Source organism: Gallus gallus, chromosome 7, assembly GCF_016699485.2.
Source record: "Gallus gallus isolate bGalGal1 chromosome 7, bGalGal1.mat.broiler.GRCg7b, whole genome shotgun sequence".
Classification (NCBI taxonomy): domain Eukaryota; kingdom Metazoa; phylum Chordata; class Aves; order Galliformes; family Phasianidae; genus Gallus; species Gallus gallus.
The window spans coordinates 1,311,034-1,326,595 of NC_052538.1; the positions used below are offsets into that span (position 1 = coordinate 1,311,034).

Below are 15,562 nucleotides of genomic sequence, written 5' to 3' on the forward strand. Positions count from 1 at the left end.
CCACGCAACTGAGCTGGTGAAAAGGGCACATTCCAGAAGGAAAGCATGGAGCACAACAGATTTCTATGAAATTAACAGGCAAAAAAAAAATCAAGAATAATGTCTGCATCTTACTGAAGATTGATAGTTATGGCTTACTTAATTTCTGATAAGAGCCATTGAGCTTACACTGCCAGAATTGTTAGTTGTTTTCATGTGGAACTAAATATTATACACTGACTGGTAAGACGGTGCATATGTTATGGGTATTTAGCATTACCAGGCTTAAATGGGCAAAGTGTTGCCTAATCTTGATATTTTGCAACCACTGAGCAATAAAATTCCTCCCACAATAACCATCAAAAAAAAAAGTATCAGTAAAAATATTTTGAACTTACAGGATATGATCACTACTGACTGATGGATCTGATTTGTGAAGTTTGATGAAGAAATTAATTCCCAGAAATAAACAATTCACTTAAAAACTGAAATTCCACAGAGAATAGCATTTCTGGGGCATCAGTGGGGGAGAGGTCCCAAGAGTCCAAGAGTCTAGGCTAAGGTTAGTTTCCATAATCTTTGAACTCATAATTTCCTAGTTAATAGATGTATTCATTGTCTGCTACTCACATCATTATAAGTACCATCTGAGTTCACCATTTTTCATGCTGTCTTTCCAATCATGACTCAATGATTTCTGTCTATCAGTTCAGCTTATAAACAAGGCAAGCAAGCATAGAGCCATATGGGAATGTAAGTACAACTAATTTCTGATTTCTTTTAGTTGCTGCCAAACTTGGACTTTATCCCAGTACTTTCTTCACATAAGCCATTATGTCACACGCACAGGCAAAGCAGAAGAGAAAGAAAACTCAATCTGTTAAAAAGCCAATAAAACGCTTGCAGAACTGTTATTTCCTATATCTTAGAAGGGCTTAGTTAGCAGTCAAACAGCCCAAACTGGAATCAACATTCACGTTTCTTATCATTCCCTTTATTTAAAGCTCAATTATTTGTGATGTGGGGAGGTGATGTGCCTAGCTCAAGCAGGAACACAGACCTTCATTTTGGAAACATGCTGATTTGGAGTAAAACAGCATGGGTCTGGAGCACAGTTCAGAAACTAATCTTTCCTCAACACAGAAAAGTCTTTTCAATTGATGACAACTGCTCAGTCAGCAGATCTGCACAAAGATTTTGAAGCAGGGAAATCATAGCTGACACATGTTAACATATCCTACTGAGATGACATGCTTTAAAACAATAATAGTAGTCCAGCTGGAGGAAAGCTCCCAAAGTCTTTACATTTAGGGACCCTCTATAAGCTATTCAAGGGTGGTTCTTGAAGATCCAAAATTCAAAAGAAGGAAGATTTTTATTGGTATTTTGAACGTCAGGGGTTTTTGTTTTGTTTTGTTTTTGGTTGGTTGCTGTTGTTTTGTTGTTGTTGTTGCTGTCTGGTAGTGGGTTTTTGTTTGTTTAAGACAGCTCTCTTTCATTTTCTCTATAGGAGAATGGTACAGGGATATACATATATATTTTTTTTTAGAATTTTTGTACATTTAAAAAACATGTAAAGAAAACACCCAAAAGTCCAAATCATTGAGGAACAGAGGGTGTAAAAAAACAAATTTAACAAAAATCACCTGAAACAGGACCAGATAAGAGGAAAAGTGCTGTAGAGAAAACATATATAGAAATTATCATTATGTGAATACAGAATTTGAAAAAAAAAAAAGACACAATGAGATAAATAAGACAAATAAATAGTTACACTGAGTAATTATTCACTGACTACTTTGTTCTATAGGGAGGATATCTTTCTCCTTAATTTCTAGTTTTTAAGCAAAGCTCACTTGACTTGCAGAATTTTTGTTACTCCTGCAGGACACTCATATACTGATGGGTTTTTAGAGCTTTACTTTTATTAATACCTTCAATTTACATATTGGTCCTGCCATTTTCATTTCTTATTATCATGCTTCAGGTTGTGACAACACTAGCATAAGCAATTATTCCACAAATAGTATTATTAATACACGGATAAATTAAGGCACAGGGACTTTCTATGCAACAGTAGAATGAATAGAGTAAGTAGGAAATAAGTCTCCTCCTAACTTCCAGACTAACTAATCTGTACTCTTTTATTCAAAAGCTCTTCAGAAGTAGCACAGAGTAACAGCCCACCTTTCTCAACATGGCTCATTTGGACAAACTTATCATTTCTTTCAGCACAATAGCATTAACAGTAATAAAAAAAAAAAAATCAAATCCCTTAAAACAAAGTACATTACAAAATCAAGTTAAGGAAAAGAATAGCATTTGTGCAGAAACAAGTGACTGAACAATACTTGGCTTTTGTCCTCTTGCTAGATTGATGGAGAAGTTGGAAGCCAGAACTATTTTTTGTTTGAATTTAATGCCAATACCTAGGAAAAAACATCTGTTTATTCTACAGAATACTGCAACTGAAATTGCCAGAGAACAGAACATCTTTCACAGAGTACTGAATGTACCTCTCAAATTTTTCAGATTTTATTTTCAAAATAAGGACTATTAACCTCTTTCTTTAATATGTTTCTGTAGAGAGGCAATTCTTGTAAAAGATTAAGTCTTGGGTTTAAGAGTCACCTATTTTTACCACCTGCTCAAGTGATACCAAAGACTCAATTGTACTTGCAGGACTTAATTACCGCTAGTTTACCTGGACCACAGGAATCATTTAAATACCTAGTTGTTAAGGAGCACACACCTGAAAGGTGTTCTTAAGTATTTTATTAGAAGCATATTAAAACATGCATTAGTAATTGCTCAAGGATTTAAAAAAATCGAAAACAACTGTATCATTTATTTTCCTACAGGTCATTAGCATCAGCTCACTTTTAAATGACAATTCAAGCCACCTGGAATGCTAGGCTGTTTCGTGTGTAACTAAATTTTTATAGGACATTTATTATAAATTGTGGCAAATAACTGAAAATTTAACCTCAATTACATAATACACAAAGCTTAAGATTCCACAGATCAATAATCACAGGCACGATTGTATCTTTTCTTTTTGTACTTATATCTGTGTACTGTGTAGATAGAGATTTCAGCACAATTTTTATAAAAGGCTGGGGGGGGGGGGGGGGGGGGGGGGGGGGGGGGGGGGGGAAGTGACCCATAGGCTTTAATCTTTAATCTTTTAATCCTCACCTCATGTTTTAGCATGTTTAAATTTCCTTCCCCATAAGGGTCTCCAAAAGATGAACGTAGGCTCTAAGGACTAGTTTATAGGTTAGAGCCTTTAAGTATGTTTAATTCACAGTATCCATTCCCCAGATGGTATGCATCACTGTAATACTATTTGCAATTAATTTGTCATTAACATCTGGCAAGCCTTTGAACCAGGAAAACTCTTAACAAATCAGAAAGCTACCAGATTAACCAGAGTACTTGAGACAAATATTTAAGAGAAAGTGTACACATAGTCATGATGCATTTGCTCATGATTTGGCTAAGTGTCTTGAGAACTGAAAGAATAACCAAAAAAAACCTGAGATAGAGAAGTCTGATTTGTCTAAAGAAGTAAACGTCACTGCAACCTTAGAAGGACAGTAAAACCTTTTTGTCCTTCTAAGTCATTTCCTCAGTGCAGAATACACTGGAAACCTGCAAATATGCCACTATTTTGTTTTTGTCTGAAAACTAGACAACTACAGAATCAAAACAATAGACAAGAAAATTCAAAAAGCTAATGTGAATTGTAAACAGTTCTGAGTCTGTTTACACAATACAGTAACATGCAATCCTGAAGATTTACGTCATAACCAAATTGTCAAATAATTTTGATAGTTGTTTAGTTTGCTATTATCAAAAAGCACAAATCCAGCCTTCTTGCAACAACTTATGAAGTTCAGATCTATGTTATTAGTAGAATCTGTAGCTATTTTACAGAAAAAGAAGTGATTTAAAATTCACTGGATATTGTTTTGTCCTAATTTTATGTTTTAATTTTTAAGTGACAGAAAAAATAATCAAATAGCATATGATTTTTATTGCTGCCTAGTTAGAAATTCTAGCAAATAAGAGGGAGCAGAAAATTTATTCACTAAACATGCAGAGGGACAATCCTCATTGGCTAGAATTTTACTTCAGATAAAATAGTATTAGGACAAAAGACAACACTGTTCTCAGCATAGTCTCTATGGATTGGCTACCATCTTTAACCAGTGAGAGTGTAATTGTGATCTCTGTAAAACACTGACTATCGAGTTGGTTGCTCCACTTCATAGTGAAACTTCTTTCAACTTTAACAGAGCTAACATTTCATATTTTACATTGTTTACTCTTCACTAGCCACATCACATTATGAAATATAAACTGTTGCTTACTGTAATTCAGCAGAAGCGCCTGAACCAATTATGGTATACAAAATGAGGCATTAAGGGACACAGCTAAGTGATGGGAGTAGGTAGGTGAGGTTAAGGAGTGAACCTGATGACTTTTAAAGTCTTTTCCAACTCAGACAATTCTTTGATTCTAAATATTCTCTCTAAACATTATCTGTTATACCTCAAAGATTTTACTTTTTACTGAGGTTTATTCCAAGTGTGCAAGAAGTTATAATCCCCACAGCATGCTATAAATACTACTCTTTAACTTATTAATGCTAATAGGAACCTCTAAAGGTATCCTCTTACACTCATATTACATTTCAGTTATAAATGTTCCTAGGAATGTATACCTTAGGTACTTCAATTATTGTGTTTTCAGAGTTTTTGTTGAATTATTTATCAGAAAAGGTAGTACACAAACACAACAGAAACAAAGTGAACTCTCCAGAACTGAATAGAACAAGTCACACATCTATAATTTGCATAGATCTTGCTTTACGTAGTTATGCTACTAAAGAAGTCAAGCAGCCACAAGTCTGGAGTCCTCTTTTATAGAGGAGAAAAGTACACAGACTAAAGGAAAATTCTGAGGATGGAAAGGGTATGCATGATCAAGTGGGCAGAAGACAACAGTTTTATTCATCTTGATCAATGATCTGTAGAAAGGAGAGAAAAAGTAATCACCCAATGGATAATATCACACTCTTTCAGGTAGTTAGTGCCATGCCTACGGCAAGTAGCTCAAGTAGGATGTCACTAAACTCTGGAACATGGATGAAACGTGGCAGAAGACCTTCCATGTAGATAAGATAAAAGTATGAGAATGCATTGTGTAGAGGTAGGGAAATTTAGGCCATACCAACATGACACTCAACTTGAGGCTGTTACAACTCAAGAACTGGACACTGGAATTGTCTACAACTGCCTTCTAAAATCAGTGAACTAAACAGGCAGCAGTGGCCAAAAAAGCCAACAGATCATTAGCCACCATTCAGGAAAGGTACCAGAAACAAAGTTTTTCATTTTGCAACTGCATAAAATGTTGCCATAATCAAATCTTGAATATTGAATGCACATGTGGCCTCCACACTTCAGAAAGGATGTAATGGACTTAGAAAAGGTCCCAGAAGGGTAACTGAAAATATCAAGTGGGTGAAACAGTTGACTTATAAGGACAGACTGGGACTCCACTGAGGAAAACAAGAAGACTTTAAGATGACAATATTATCAAGGTTCAGGAACAAATTCAAGAAACTCAACCAAACAGTTGAGAAATTCCATTCAATTTCATTAATTGCCAATTAACAGTGGTTCGTTATCTTCTGTTACTCCTGAATTCTTAATTCACAGCTCTGGCATGCATTCCTCCACTGGCCAAAGTCTTCTCAGGTGTTGTGCCTTTTCTTATGTCTTCACAGTCATTCTGCCAATTATGTTATGTTACGCTATCAGTTTGGCAAAGTAGAGTTGTTTTTTTTTTTCCAGTTATATTGCTGGACAAGAAATGCATCAAGACTTCTTTGAAAATAAAAAAGACACAAAACAATTATTTCCTGAGTAGATGTTTGTTCAGAGCATTGAAGAAATCTTAGTTTTCATGAATGAGATTTCTGCAAAGTCATTTATTTATATCTTGTTTAAATGTTGAGCCACAAAATAAAACAAGTGGTTAAAGAAATTAAAATTTAAAAATCACAAAATACTAATTTGTATGCAGGTGAAAATTTAGAGTACTAATTGCTAATGTTCTTCATAAATAATAAGTTTTGGACATCTTAATTACTATATACATAAACAGAAATGTTAGTCCCATTCTTCACAATCAAGTTTGAATTTCCATCAGCATGCAACCTTTATTTGTATTCAGATAAAATAGATTTCTAAGATAGTTTAGCTAAAACTGCCTTGGTTTCTTTCCTTTATCTTTTAAATAAAAAATATTTTACTGGAGTAAACTACTTCATTCTCTACTTTAAAGATTACCCGAAGTATTTACAACTGAGACTTTCCTAGCTATAAGTTTCCGTAAGATATTATTTCAATAACTTTCTCATCTAATAGAAAACTTGCAGCTGTTGTATTTTGAAAAAAAAACTTGGCAGGGACATATTTGTATGTTGTGAATGATGTCACCATCTTGTGACAAGCTACTGAACACTTTTGGCTGGGTCAGCTTTGTGTAGGCCATAGTTATCTAAGTTTATTTTAAATCCTTGGTTAAAACAAATCTTAAAATTGTACACGCACACAGACATACAGCAATGAAAACTGCCTCCATTTGTTTTATTTGATTATTTGATGATATCAAACAATACAACATATTCTCAGAAAAAGTATTTAATCAATGCACGGTATTAGACAGATGTAAATTTACATGGAAGCTGGCTACTCACCTTCACCTTCTAAGAAACATGCTCACACCATACAGTATATTTCAAATTATTGTTTTCTGGTAGAAAATTCTATTCTAAATGAGGCTGACCTTATGTGCCAGCTTTAAAAATCAGTAAAGGCAGCAGTTGCCTAGGGCCCCAATTGAGGCAGCCAAAATCACCACAAAAGCAGAGGTTGTGTGAGAAGCTCTGGGGAAAAAAGACCATGCAGCTGTCAGGCATCTCTCCAAAAGAGCTGGGCATGAAGAAGGAAAAGTGGAAGCACACAGAAGGAAGGCTAAAGATTGACCAGGCTGCCACCTCCACAGAATTGAATTTTGCCATCCCCAGGCATGAGAACTGAATAAGTTAATTCAGTTTATTTAACGAGCTGGAAAGCTTCTACTGAGCCCTGCTTTAATATGTCTGGTCAGGGATACAAAAATCTTCCCAAACCATTAAATCTACTGCTTGCAGAGAAGAGGAAATGTTCCTTTGAGGTAAAGAACAAGGGTGGTGAGGGATAGAAAAGGACACAGCCCTGTCAGGAGCCTCAGAAAAGCAAAGTGTTTTTCAGTGGAGCATACAGACTTCTCAGAAATGTTAATTACCTTTTCTCTCTCCAAGACACACTCTGCCCTACTTGGGAGCAATCCAGGTAGGAGGCCGGAAAATGAGTTTCCATTTATGAGGCTGTTTATGATTTTTTTTTTTCTTTCCACAACTTTTTGATTTATTTTGCTGGAGAAATAGATCAGGGTTCTTTCAGACTAGATGATCCTAGCAAGAACACCATGAAAGAGACAATCAAAGTTACCTCATGTTATTATTAGGTACAAAATATCCCACAGTATTTTTCTCAGAAATTTCCTTCCTACATTAAAAATTCACATCTTTCTACTCTGAAATACATTTATGGTGACCTTAAAACTCACTGAGAACTCTAGGTATATTCTAACGATATGTTACTAATAGAAACCTGACTTCAGCTACGTTCCAATCGTTTTGTGAGCCTTGACGAATATCATTTCTGAAAGCACATAAAATTAAAATGTACTGAAATGCATGCCTCTTTTTTTTCTTCTTGAGTGACATAACATAGACAGAACATTCCAATTTCAGGAATTTCAGTAAATTACAATACCCCATACAGAGTATTAGCTTTCTCCTTAGCAGATTACGGTGCTCTATGCACTTTATCTGTCCTCTAACAAAATATATTCTTGAAGAACACTTATTCAATTATAAAATATATTTTATTTGCTCTAAGGATTCTCAATCTGGCAAGCTGATAGCAAAATTCAGATTCCACCATGTCATTCAAATTGAATTATCCTTGCAAAAGAAAAGAAATAACACAGAACATATATGGTATTATAATGAATGTTGAGCACCTTAGAAGCTGTTCTGCATAACAGTATAGACAACATTACTGCACAACACAATATGCTACTGATTTTCATGTGGATGTGAATCTACAAGTTCTGTGCTGTAAAATGATAAAGTGGCAGTTGTACTTCAAGTGCATTTATCGCAACCGTATTTCAGTATCCTGTTTTCTGTGATATTGCTGCGGAGACCAGCTTCAGGGCAGGTAAGACTGCGCTGGACAAGAGACCTAAAGCAAAAAGGCCAACCAAAAAGCAATTTTTAGGGCTTTTTTTTTGAAGGTAGCCAAAGCACTGTACTGGTGCCAGGGGGCTGGCAGCTTGTGGGCAGGCTGCTGAGTCAGCAGGGTCAGAGCTGGCATTGCACACTCTTATCTCGCGAGCTTGACCTTTTGCTGTTCAGTTAGAAGCATTCTTCGGGAGGGTGGAAACTAGCTTCCACCCCCTTAACGCACCAGGTGAGAAAAGGGTGTTAACTTCCACTGTCAACAGGGAGGTCAGTGTGTGAGCACAGCCTGTACAATACTGCAGCAGCAGGTGTGGGTGGTGGGTCTTGTGGCAGGACCCAAGTGTTTCTTTTGTCTTTGCTCAGGAGACCAGCCCTTGTCCTCGTGGGGTACTTCAACTTCCCCGACATATGCTGGGAATACAATTTAGTGCAGAAGAAGCAGTCTTGGAGGTTTCTGGAATGTATGGAGGACAACTTCTTGATGCAGCTGGTAAGAAAACCTATGAGAGGAGCTGCCCCGTTAGACCTGCTGTTCACAGAGGTCTGGTGGGAGATGTAGAGGTTGGGGGCTGTCTTGGACAGAGTGACCACAACATGGTAGAGTTCTCAATTCTTGGTAGAGTCAGGAGGGGGAACAGCAGAACTGCTACCTTGGACTTCCGGAGGACAGACTTTGAATTGTTCAGGAGACTGGTAGGGGGAGTCCCCTGGGGTTCAGTCTTAGAGAGTAAAGAGTAATTTTCCTGTGAGCCACAGAAAACTGAATTCACTCCTCATCCTAGTCATTCCCAACTTTTGTCAGATGAAACTTTCAAACAGAATAAGGAAAAACAATAAAATAAAAATGCTGCAGTACTCTATAAGCACCAGGAAGCCTTTGAAGGAAAGGAAACGTAAATTATGTGAGGCAAGAAGGGATAAAAGGCTCTTTCTGATGGAAAAACATTCCAGAAATTCTAATTTTACCTCTTTCCATATCCAAATTCAGGTATGAACAGGTAGATGTGATATCTGCTCAGAAGAGCATTTTGCATTACGTCAGACTCAAATATAGCGTTGTACCTAAACAACTGGGCAGATTTGCTTTTAATCACAATAATAATCACAGAATTTTCAACTGAAAAAAAAAAATCACACTGCTGTGCCTTTTGATTTTTAGTTTTTAAAGAAAACAGAAAGCCTTATTTCAAGGGAATATGTTAGAAATCATTGGCTTTAAGTCTATGAAAAATAAGAGCTGAAATTGTAGTGATCCTAGTCATCAATGATCTTTACTCCTGGAGTCAAAAGTAGGAAGAAAAGAAAAAAAGAAGAGAGACAAAATATCCATCCAGGGCATAAATTCTGCTATGTCTCTCTTGCACCAAGTCTACAAATTCTTGTAGGACAGTTATAAATTATATCTTGTCAGAGGCAAAATCTGAACCAAAGGCTCCTACAACTAAAAGCACAAATCACTGTTGTTTTCAAGGCAAGATCTACAAGCTTCTCTGTGGACTAACAGAGTAAAACTTGAAGAAATAATTGTACATACCTAATGTACTTTTATTCGTTTCAGTGGAGATTTCCCGTGAATAAAGTTAGGCAGACATGACAGTAGGATAGCAATTAAGACTTACTAGAGAACTGGTTAAGTCACAGAATCACAGAATGGCAAATGGATAAGCTTCCTTATCTACAGATAGAGTCTGAGATAGTCAAGCAAACCTTCATAACTATTTTATGTAGATCACAATCCTGGAATCAGGACTGAACTGTTAAGAAAACAACTTAAAATCTTTACTGGCATCAACTCATGAAATAGTTCAACAGTTTATTCTAAAGTTTCTCTCCCCCACCCCCCTCGTGGTGTGGGTAATGCTTCTGTTCTTAAAAATACCATTCAGAAACTGAGAAGCATAAAGCTAGCTAGTTTTTTTTTTTTTTAGTTTTTTTTTTTTTTGTGCTACATTAACAACATGGTTTTATGCAAGAGGTAACGGTCTAAAATAGACCTGATTTACTGCAATAGAATTTGTTTTATTAGTAGTAGTATTTTGACAGTTTTAAAATATTTATATAACGGTCAAAGTAAAATTAACAGGATGTAATCACCATCTCCAACACAGTAAATCTAAGTAAATCTACACTGTTGTTCTGCTCAGAATGGCAAAGGTCATTGCATACAAGTTTAGAAATTCTATTGGGTAATTGTATTGCTTTCTAGCTGCAAGAAATCAGTTTGGAGCCTCTGTGATCAAATGCAAAGGAGAAAAATCCTTCCTGTTTACTCTATGTTTCTCTGGCTGAAAGCTAGCAATAGCAAAGCAACTTAGAATTGCAGGGCTAAATCTCCATTTATCTCACTCTTACACACCTCAAACTGTTTATCCAGACAAAAGAACTGACAGGACTATATCACATGCTACACACTGAGTTAGTAAAAGCTTTCAAACACCACTTTTTTTTTTCTTCCTCTAAAAGAACACTAAACAGTTGATAAACCAGTTTCTTAACTGGAAGCATGGAAATTCATTCTACTGGTAAAACACAGTGCTTTTGTTGCTTCTGCTTTATTTTGCACAAAAAGAAATACAATCCAGAAGAGGCATGGTATTTATATGGGAAAAAAAACAAAAACAAGTACACAATGTGGAGAAAAGAAATGACAGTGACAAGTGGTAGATTTAAAACCGCTTTAAAATTTCAGTTCAATAGCCAAAACAAATACCAACAATTGTGGGAAAGGTTCAAGTAAGAAGGAAAGATAAGCTTAACTTCCCAGCAGTTACACTGCTTACTTCTGTCAGCAAAAGTGACACCAATCACAAGTTTAAAACACTAAATAAAGTCAAAGGAAAAAGGTTTAAAAAACTAAGTTAGAAGCCCTTTTGTTCCATATCCTATGATAGCTGCTTTCAATGCCATGACTTAGTTGTCTTGAAGCAGATGTTCAGGGAAAATTGTTATCATCTAAGAGCTTAAGTAGTGACAGAAGATATCCTAAATTTATCAGAAGGCACAGGTCCTATTTTTCTCATTTATAGTCTACATAATAATATCTTGAAAGCTTAGGTATTCAGGTTTTTCCTCACATCTTACTTCTTGCCCTCATGTAAGTTTGTTATTGCACCAGCTGAATTGTATGCACTAGTGTAATTACAGCCATCTTGATACATATTTCAAAATCTTCTTCAAAGTTGACTGTGCTTGTTTACAGAAAACGCTTAAATTCCCATGCCTATTATAAAGATTAGCCATATTTTAAATTGACCACTGAGAGAATATTTACTACTACTAAGAAGCAATAACTGGTATCTAATATGGTCTTCCCACGTACAGCATGTAGTAAACACTTCCACAGTTAATTCAGGGCATTCCAGATAAATACAGTTCCACAACATTAACATTCTTGTTCTCTACGTACACCATGATCCATTTAAGCCAGTTCACCTCAACTGAAGTATTGGCATACCACATAAGAGAGAGAGAAGTAGAAGCCACGCAGAACTTGAAAATTAAGAGAATACCCTAAACTGATAGCATTAAATGCTTTAAAACTGAAGACTCATGCCCCTAGATTGTAGATAGTTGAAAAGCTGGCTTCTTTGATGCTCACAGCCTTCCTTTGTTCTATTTCTCTTTCTCCCTTTCTTTTAAGCTAGAAAAGCAAACAAAATTAAATCCTAAACTGACTGAACAGAATCAGAAAAATTAATTTTTCTGAACAAGTTGCCTTCACTTTGGTTTCAGACATTCAGCTTGCAAACCTCTTTGTTTGCAAAACTGAAAAAAATAAAAACAACAACAAAAAATCCACCACAACTGCTCTGGCTGACTGAAAATAAGAGCAACTGCAATCGTAGAAAATTTAAGTCAGCCTGGCTAAGAGATCAGCATCTCACAGAACTAAATGACTTTATTTCCCTGTACACATCTCCCACAGACACTACTACTTCCTATCAACAAAAGAACAACATAGAATGAACAAATATAATTTACGTAATGGACATGGGTCATCCTTCACATGACAGTGCTGCAGGTACCGGAATTAGCAGAAGAATTACAATAATCTTGGGAGGTAAAAAAGCAAAGAAAATCTAATTTCCAAGAAAATGGAATTTTGTCAAGGATCTTCAGTCTACAACAGGCTCAGAAAAATCAAGGATCCAGTTTTAAAAAAAATTAAGAAGTTGTTAGAAATTAAAAAAAATAATTAGATATACCAACATTCAATGTTTCTTAGAAGTTGAAGAACTGCAAAGTCTATGCAAGTGCCTTTAAAGCATTTCCCTCCTTGAGATTTGCCTGCCAGGGCTCCAGGCTGAAATGGAGACAGTGCAGCTGCAGGCTGTCCCCCTTTCTTTGCTGACCTCAGAGAACATCCAGATGCCGCTGTGGCCCACAGCCCTTCCTGTAGAGCTGCTTTTAAGCCATCGCTAACCATTTGGCCTCTGCATAAGCTACAACAACTGCCGTGCACTATGCTGATCCAGGCCCCCACCTGCGTTGACACCCAGCCTCTCTTGGTGACCTTGCCCAGCCATCCTGGGGCTGACTGACCCAGACCTCCCTCACCAGACCTGCTTTACATACCTCACTTGGGTGCTGCCAACCATGTTACTGTACTTAGCTCTGGACTCACCTTCTCTCTTGGAGCTGCCAGCCCTGACTGCTTTCTTGCAGCCTAACCTGATGTTTTCTCTCAAGCATTCAAGAGAGAATTTAAGTGATAGAATGTGAATTATTAATGGTCTAATTACAATTGAAATAACTCTAAACCAGCTAGCTTAAGAAAATAAAGCCAAGAGGAAGTATTAAATAAAACATTTTTAGGTGCCCTTTGGTGAGGGCAAAAAAATCCTTATGAAAAATCAGACTTCGTGGTCACATGAAATCAAAATGAACCTGGAAAAGAAGCAGTCATCATTGACATGACTGCTGACTTTACTAGGAGAACTTCTGCTGCATCTATAACATGATATAACTGACTGAAAATGTACTTTTATGTGGACAAACTTTTAACATAATTCTGATGGAAGAAGAGAACAAACCGAAACAATAAAGCATAAAGAGAATGGATTCTTTATTGAAGGTAGAAATAACATCTACGCTCTTTTGTGTGGAGATGAAAAATTCAAGGTTAAGTATTAGCCTAATCTAGGCAGCTTTCAGGGGAAATAAAAGAAGTACTGCTTTGATATTTCTATGGATAAATAGATCAAACTTACACAACTCATAGACCTCTCTCTATACTCTATCTAGGGATAGGCCTGGAGTCTCTACATCAATTATCTTCTTCAAACCCTTTAGAATGGGCCCACCTAAGTAACTGCCATACGCAGTTCCAGCAGCTAGAAATGAGAAAGTAAGTTTCTGTGATATTACAGTGCATAGAGTCTCCGCTCCACCAAGTTGTTTCCAACATACTGCATTTCTTATCAGTTTTTCTGTCAACGGAGCTATAATCTCTTTTACACATTTCTCCAGAACCACATTGTCATCTTTTCCACCATTGTAAGTTACTTATGCTTGAATGAGTTAACTTTTCTAAGTATTAATTAAAATATATACATAGCCAAAAAAAAAAAAAAAAAAAAAAAAACCACCCTCAGTACTCATTCTGATACAGGCCTTCCAAAAACAGCAGTTCTTGGAATCAGCAAGTAGCAAAGAAACTCTCATTTACAATATTGAAGAATTGAACCTTCTAATACCATTCCATGCTTATCTCTACTCTGACAAAGGTCGATTCTCTCTTCTTCACAGAAGGAATTACATGTATCTATAGCCAGAACTATTTGATGGATTTAGGAATTATCAGATAACTGGAGACCAGAGACTAGAAAGAACTGCTGTAAAATACAAATATTGAGCTACTTTTCTGAAAAAGCCACGTTTCTGGGAAACTACACAAAAGCTAGCAGTGCTAGTCCATATACCACCAGGAATCACAGAAAAAAACAATGCTCCCTAGAACCACAGCTGCAACTTCTAGCTACAAATTAGAATTAATTAGAACTCTAAAAAAGCAATCCTGAGCTTTTGCAGCACAGGTGAATGTGATCACATTAGCAGCTGAAGTAGTTAACTACCCACACAAAGTCGCAACAGAAAAAATCTGACCAAAAGTAAAAAGACAGTAAAAAAAAAAATTCAACTTTTCTGGGGTTGTTCAGTTCTATTGTATAAATATAAGGAAAGAAAAGAAGTGTGGAAATACTGAAATGATCAGAAAACAGAACACAACATGAAAAAAGAAAGATGTTAATAAAAGACAGGGAAAAAAAACTTTCTGGAGCAAACATTGAAAGAGCTAAGCATGCATGTGCATATTTCAATTACAGAGAATTCTAATGACTTCAATTCTAGTCTTCTTTTAGCAGTAACAGCACCCACTGATTCAATTGCATATATTCAAGGGAACACATCTGATACACTCAGACAAAATAAATTCCCGGAGTATCACTGACCCGAGATTACTGAGAAACTATTACAAAGACAAAAAATAATAGAATAAGTACTTACCCTTCATCTAGTGCTTTCAGCAGTACAAGAGGAATGATCTGCAGAGAAGGACCAGGTTCACAAGCTCTAATTAGCACCTCCTATTTGCTGTTACTGGAGAAAGAATACCAGCCTGTATATAAACCCTATTCTGACACAGGTGTGTTCTATATATCGTTACAGCAACAGCTTGTTTTTAACACAAGAAACCTGAGACTACACTGGTGGCCATCAGCATAGCTTCTCACAATTTAATCCTCATCATGGGACTCCACTATTGAAAATGCTGGGTAACCATAAAGTAACTTAATATTACAGCTCCAAAAGTAGTGCAATAGTGTGTTTCTATGATCTTTTTAAAATTTGCTATGCACAAATGGCCCCCTAAACCATACCATACATATCCCCATGCAAACAAAAAAGAAATAGGGCTAGCAAAGTACTTCAAAGCTTAGCCCAATTTTCATTTGTCCAGAAATAAAAAACCACTGTGGCCAACTATAAAAGAGAAGTCTGTATGTTGTTTTCTCCAAACAAAGCGGAGACTGAGGGATGGTAAATTTTTACCACGTTTCTCAGGGTTTGTATGTATTCACACAAAAACTGAGTGTGTAAGTTGAATACTCAAAGGTTTGTCTTCGTAAAAAGCAAGATAAATTTACTGTTTCTGAGCTCTTTCTCATCTCTTCACTACTATGCAGCTACACTCATCATGGTTCTATCCTCAAG

At 36.3% G+C, this 15,562-nt stretch overlaps 1 long non-coding RNA gene across 1 annotated transcript in view; it reads right to left on the reverse strand.

The window, feature by feature from the left end:
- The window catches only part of LOC101751439, a 112,695-nt gene extending 97,679 nt beyond the window's left edge, over nt 1–15,016 (reverse strand). The window contains exon 1 of the long non-coding RNA XR_006939897.1: nt 14,855–15,016. This is a non-coding gene — a long non-coding RNA (uncharacterized LOC101751439). The remainder of the gene's footprint in view (nt 1–14,854) is intronic.
- Between the last annotated feature and the right edge of the window lie 546 nt (nt 15,017–15,562).